At 35.6% G+C, this 5857-nt stretch overlaps 1 long non-coding RNA gene across 1 annotated transcript; it reads left to right on the forward strand.

The window, feature by feature from the left end:
• Window positions 1-284: 284 nt before the first annotated feature.
• LOC134256357 (uncharacterized) lies at window positions 285-1880 on the forward strand. Its single transcript, XR_009989710.1, has 2 exons — window positions 285-503; window positions 995-1880. It is a non-coding gene; the product is annotated as an uncharacterized LOC134256357 (long non-coding RNA).
• The last annotated feature ends 3977 nt before the right edge of the window (window positions 1881-5857 follow it).

Here is a 5857-nt window from a genome sequence, read left to right on the forward strand (position 1 = left end):
CCTTAAAGAACGTAAGCGACGCAACAAAGTGCACAGAGCAAAACCAATTATTTTAAAAAATGTAAAAAATATATTTTACAATCTGTATCCACAATGCAATTTGTTAAAAAATTATGATTTTAAAAGGTTCGTTAAATGCTATAAATACTTACCCAGACCTTTATTCACAAGCTATTCCAGTGCGTAAATCCCACTACGGAAGATGAAAACAGCTGATCGAGTAAACAATGTGATATCCTGCGAACCGGAAGAAGAGTTCTGGATGATCGATCGCACACAGCCAGTTCATGCTTCAGATACAATGGGCGTGGATCCAATTGTATACGTTTAAATTTACAGTGAGATACGTGTAATGGACAAGAGGAATAAAACTATTTAATTGTCTTCATAATTTTGTTGTTGAAAAATAGCACAGAATAAATAAATAAATATTTATAATATAAATATTGAATAAAAGTAATTTTAAAACAATTGAAAAAAATAAAATTATATATTCGTATAATGTTGAAAGAAACATATTGGTAAAAAAATTAAATGATATTGATGTTGTTTTTGAACTCGACGCTCTACTAAGAGGAAAATGTCAATACTCTTATCAAACAAATTGTAAAATATTTTCATATGTACAAGAATTTATTAAATCTTCTAAAAGACTAAATTAGGGACACTGTTTATCAAATATTCTATTAAATGCATAATTTTTTAAAAATATTTGTATTATTTTTAAGCTGGAACAGTATGTAAATAATATGTATACAGTTAGGGGGTTGTCATTTTTTTGAGATATAATATTGATAAATAATACTTGATTGTGAATCTTTATTTTTCATTATAATTTTATTGATTATCATGTTCATGTATTATTACCTACTATTCTATCTTGACAAATTATACAAGGAGAGGGTGTACATAGGCATTGCCTGTTGCCCAATCCTGATTGAATTTCTCAATAAAATATGTTTAAACTAAAAATAAAATTAAATTGATGTAAAAGAAATTTATGTCAACCAATTAAGATAATTAAATATACGTAAAGAACAAAGCCGAAGAGGCACAATTACAGTCGTCTGATCTGAGCAATTTATGGATCATTTAAGCTGAAATTTTAGAGGTGGCAATTTTCTAAAATATACAAGCTCAACACTTCGGATACTAGTATTCGCTTTATAATAATTATAATATTACAAACAACCTTGGCTTAATTCCAGGATGGAAGATACTGCATATTGTGTTTTTTTTTTGCCTCAATATATTGGTTTTTACTGGTACAATGTAACCTAGGGAAAACCACACACGTATACCAAATTCTGAAACCAAACGCGTAAGTATAGGATAAAAAAAATTATAGCCCGAAGTATTTGGTGGGTGAGTATTTAATCATTAAACACTGAGAGAACAGGTTTGCATCCTAGATTTATTTTGAAATTAAATATCTCTATAACACCCAGTCAATGGATTTGAGTGCAGTGGGTTAAAAATTTACAACTATTATTGTGTTATAACTATTAATAGTCACGATCTCTAATGTATTTATACCTGAATATTAAATGTATATAGAATATAGTCATTTCACAGAACAACCGAGCCTGGGTTACTATTATACAGTATATAAACCAATTTTAGGTCACCCGAGTCAGATGACCGACTGCTATCTGTTTTTGTCCGTCGTTTTTCATCGTATTTTTTTCGACGACCATCGGTTGTAAACTTTTAAACAACCTCTTGATCCACTGAACTATTTTCAACAAATTTTGGCATATGACATCTATGAATGAAGGGGAGCAAAAATATTTTGAAATTCATAACCCACCCCCCCACCACCACCACTGGGGCGTGTGAGATGGGGCTACAACCATAAAAATTAACGGAATATTTTTTTTTTTAAAAAACCTTCTTCTCTACTCCTGGGCATCAAGCAATCAAACTGTTTGTATGATTGTATGGAGCAATTAGCATTTTATCGCATTTGTTAAATTCATGGCAACGGGATCAGGGGTTCTGGCGCTAGGACGGGGTTCTAATGATTACTCGTATATAGTGAACTGGATTTAATTCATCAAAAATATTGTCCTCTTCTCCTGGATATTAAACCTATAAACTATATGAGGTTATGATGAGGAAGGGTGCATCTTCCAAAATTGGGAATTTAATGGCCCCTGAGTGAGAGGTTCTGATGTTAGGGTGGGGCTCTTTGGATTATATAGTGAAAATGCATGAAATCTTTGAAAATCTTTTCTGCTCCTGGGTATTATGCCGATAATCTAAAAAACGTTATGATGAGCAAGGGTGTTTCTTCTATAATTTTAATTTTCAAGGCAGTTGGGTCAGAGGTACATGTACCATGGAGGAATGTACTGAGTATAAACTGAAAATGAATTAATTCTTTGAAATCTGCTCGTTGGAATTAATCCAACATTTATAACTGAGCAAATCAGCAAGGTTGCCTTTTCCAGAATCGTGAAATGTGTGGCCCTTGGATCTGGGACTCTTGTGGGGTATAGCACTACTGATTATAAAGTAGAAATACATTTTACCTTTGTTCCTCTGCTCTACCTCTGGATATTAGGTAATCAAAATAAGCATCCTAAGTGTATAGTTATGAAGAGCAATGGTGCCTCTTTTAAAATTGTGACTTTCATAGCATCTGGTTTAGAACACGCACCGAATTCAATTGTTGGAAAGTTGTTACTCGGATGACCCATAAAGCTCATTGCCTCTTAAGGCCCTGTCACACCAAGCTGAGTCCACACGGAGTCTTTAAAGTCTTTACGACATATCTTTTATTTATTTATTACTTTTCAGTTTAGAATCAATATAATATACGAACAGTATTTAAATTCAAAAGTGAAGCATCTAAATATAGAGATAACAAACAGAATTCAAGATCAAACGTCCATAAAACAATACAAAATAGAACCAGAGGAAACACGGACCTCCAAAACATTGGAGGTGGGATCAGGTACCATGGAGGTGTGAGCATCCACTGCCGACTGAGGACAGCCGCCGTGTGCTTTTTGTCATGATCGGGAAACAATGCAACGGGAAAAGCCCGTCACTGTGTAAATAGTGGGATATTTATTATACCCCCCGCTTGAAAAGCGGGAGGGTATATAGTAATCGTTAATTCCGTCCGTCTGTACGTCCGTCCGTCCGTCTGTCTGTCCGTCCGTCCGTCTGTTACGCTTTGGGGTACCCATCTCTTATCCGCAACTCCTCTCATACCACTGAATGAAATTTGATGCAACTTTCACAGAATCTTTATTACATATTGCCATTGTGCACCACCTATTTTACTTTTTCATCCGACACATATTTTGGGCTTCCCGGGCACAGGAAAACATGGACTTTTTCACCAGTTATAACCATATGGCAGGCGCGGGGGGTATCATTTAGTGAGCTCATCGCTCACAGTACCTCTAGTTAGTATGAAAAACGTCAATCAGCATTTGCCTGAATCATAGATTGTATTCGCGAACAAGGTCATTTTATCGACCATAAAACTTATTAGATGATGACCTTAAACGAGAGTGTTGATAGATTTGTTTCATCAATTTGTCTTTCAGTTAATGACCTCGTTTTATAAATTGTTCATAGGTAAAGCATGCTCTTGCATATTGATATAAACCCTATTCAGGCGATAGAGGTAAATTACTACACAAGTAAGGGGGATTGACGAATGGAAACTTAAAGTCATCACGCTTATCATAACGCTTTGTTGCTAGGTTACAATTACCTTCATTTTTGTAGTAAAATATCTAATGTGAAACAGACTCTGATATTTTATTTCAAGCCCACTCGGATATATCGTGCCCACATATTACTGGAAACAACTATTATTAATTGATAATACGTCGTCAATATATCAAAATGTTGAAGTGAGTACCCAGGAAGGTTTCTTCTCATGCATGAGATTTCGATTAAATTCTGCTTCATATAAATACAAAAATAGATCTGCTAATGACGGAGCGCACTCGGCAGGTACCCACTGGAATTCCAATAGACTGCTTGAAGACCTAGTCCCCATAAACCAAACAGAAACCGGTATTATAAATTGAAAAAAAACCCTCAAGCATCTTTATAATATTAACTTCAGAGTACTTACGTGTACAATCTAAATGAATTCAACAAATGAACATTGACTGGTAAATAAATTTACCTATTCCGTCTTTTTAGCTCACCTGAGCCGAAGGTTCAAGTGAGGTTTTCTGATCACTTTTTGTCCGTCGTCCGTGCGTCCGTGTGTCTAGCTGTTCGTCTTTAAACTTTTCACATTTTCGACTTCTTCTCAAGAATCACTGGGCCAATTATAACCAAATTTTGTACAAAGTATCCTTGGGTGAAGGAAAATTTAAATTGGAAAAATGAGGGACCAAGTCCTCTCACAAAGGGAGATAATCAAGAAAAGACAAAAATAGGGTGGAGTCAATAAAAAATCTTCTTCTCAAGAACCACTGGACCAGAAAAGCTGAACCTTATGTGGAAGCATCCAGGGATAGTGTAGATTCTAAATTGTTTAAATCATGACCCCCGGGGGTTGGGCGGAGCCGCAATAGGAAATCAAAGTTTTACATAGAAATACAATGTATATAGGAAAAATCTTTAAAAATCTTCTTCTCAAGAACCACTGGGCCAGAAAAGCTGAAACTTATGTGGAAGCATCCAGGGGTAGTGCAGATTCCAAATTGTTAAAATCATGACCCCCAGGGATTGGGCGGGGCCGCAATAGGGAATCAAAGTTTTACATTAGGAAAAATCTTTAAAAATCTTCTTCTCAAGAACCACTGGGCCAGAAAAGCTGAGACTTATGTGGAAGCATCCAGGGGTAGTGTAGATTCTAAATTTTTCAAATAATGACTCCCGGGGTTTGGTCGGGGCACAATAGGTAATCAAAGTTTTACATAGAAATCTATAGGAATAATCTCTAAAAATCTTCTTCTCAAGAACCACTGGGCCAGAAAAGCTGAAACTTATGAGGAAGCATCCAGGGGTAGTGCAGATTCTAAATTGTTCAAATCATGACACCCTGGGGTTGGGCGGGGCCACAAAAGGGAATCAAAGTTTTACATAGAAATATAAAGGAAAAGTCTTTTAAAATCTTCTTCTCAAGAACCACTGGGCCAGAAAAGCTGAAACTTGTGTGGAAGCATCCAAGGATAGTGTAGATTCTAAATTGTTCAAATTTTGACCTGTGGGGTAAGATGGGGTCACAAAAAGTATTACATATACAATGGGGACATCTGGTTAAGAATAGCATGATCAAAGCTTCTGAGGTGAGCGATGTGGCCCATGGGCTTCTTGTACAACCAGAAGTCTCTGTCGAGACTGTAGCTCTACTGGTTTATACTTAAAACAAAGGAAAAGAAAAGTAGCAGTTGGGACTTGAAACTTTAAAACAGCAATATATACGAAATTGATCCTTTCCGCTCATCAAAATAAAAACCGATGCACAGAATTATGTATCTTCGTATAGTCTACTTGTGTGCCAAGTTATATTGAAATCCGACCAAAACTGTAGGAGGAATAGCATTTTGAAAAAAATTATACAGAAATTTCTATTTTTAGTAACCATGGCAACACCGTTCATCAAAATCAAAAATTGATGCACAGAATTATGTATCTTAGTGTACTTGTGTGCCAAGTTGTGTTGAAATCGGACCAAAACTGTAGGAGGAGTAGCATTTTGAAAGCATTTCACAGAAAATTCTATTTTTAGTAACCATGGCAACACCGTTCATCGAAATCAAAAACCGATGCAAAGAATTATGTATCTTAGTGCAGTCTACCTGTGTGCCAAGTTATATTGATATCAGACCAAAACTGTAGGAGGAGTAGCATTTTGAAAGCAATTCACAGAAAT

This window comes from Saccostrea cucullata, unplaced genomic scaffold (genome assembly GCF_032062105.1).
Source record: "Saccostrea cucullata isolate Sc308-1 unplaced genomic scaffold, CSIRO_AGI_Scuc_v1 ctg16585, whole genome shotgun sequence".
Classification (NCBI taxonomy): Eukaryota; Metazoa; Mollusca; class Bivalvia; order Ostreida; family Ostreidae; genus Saccostrea; species Saccostrea cuccullata.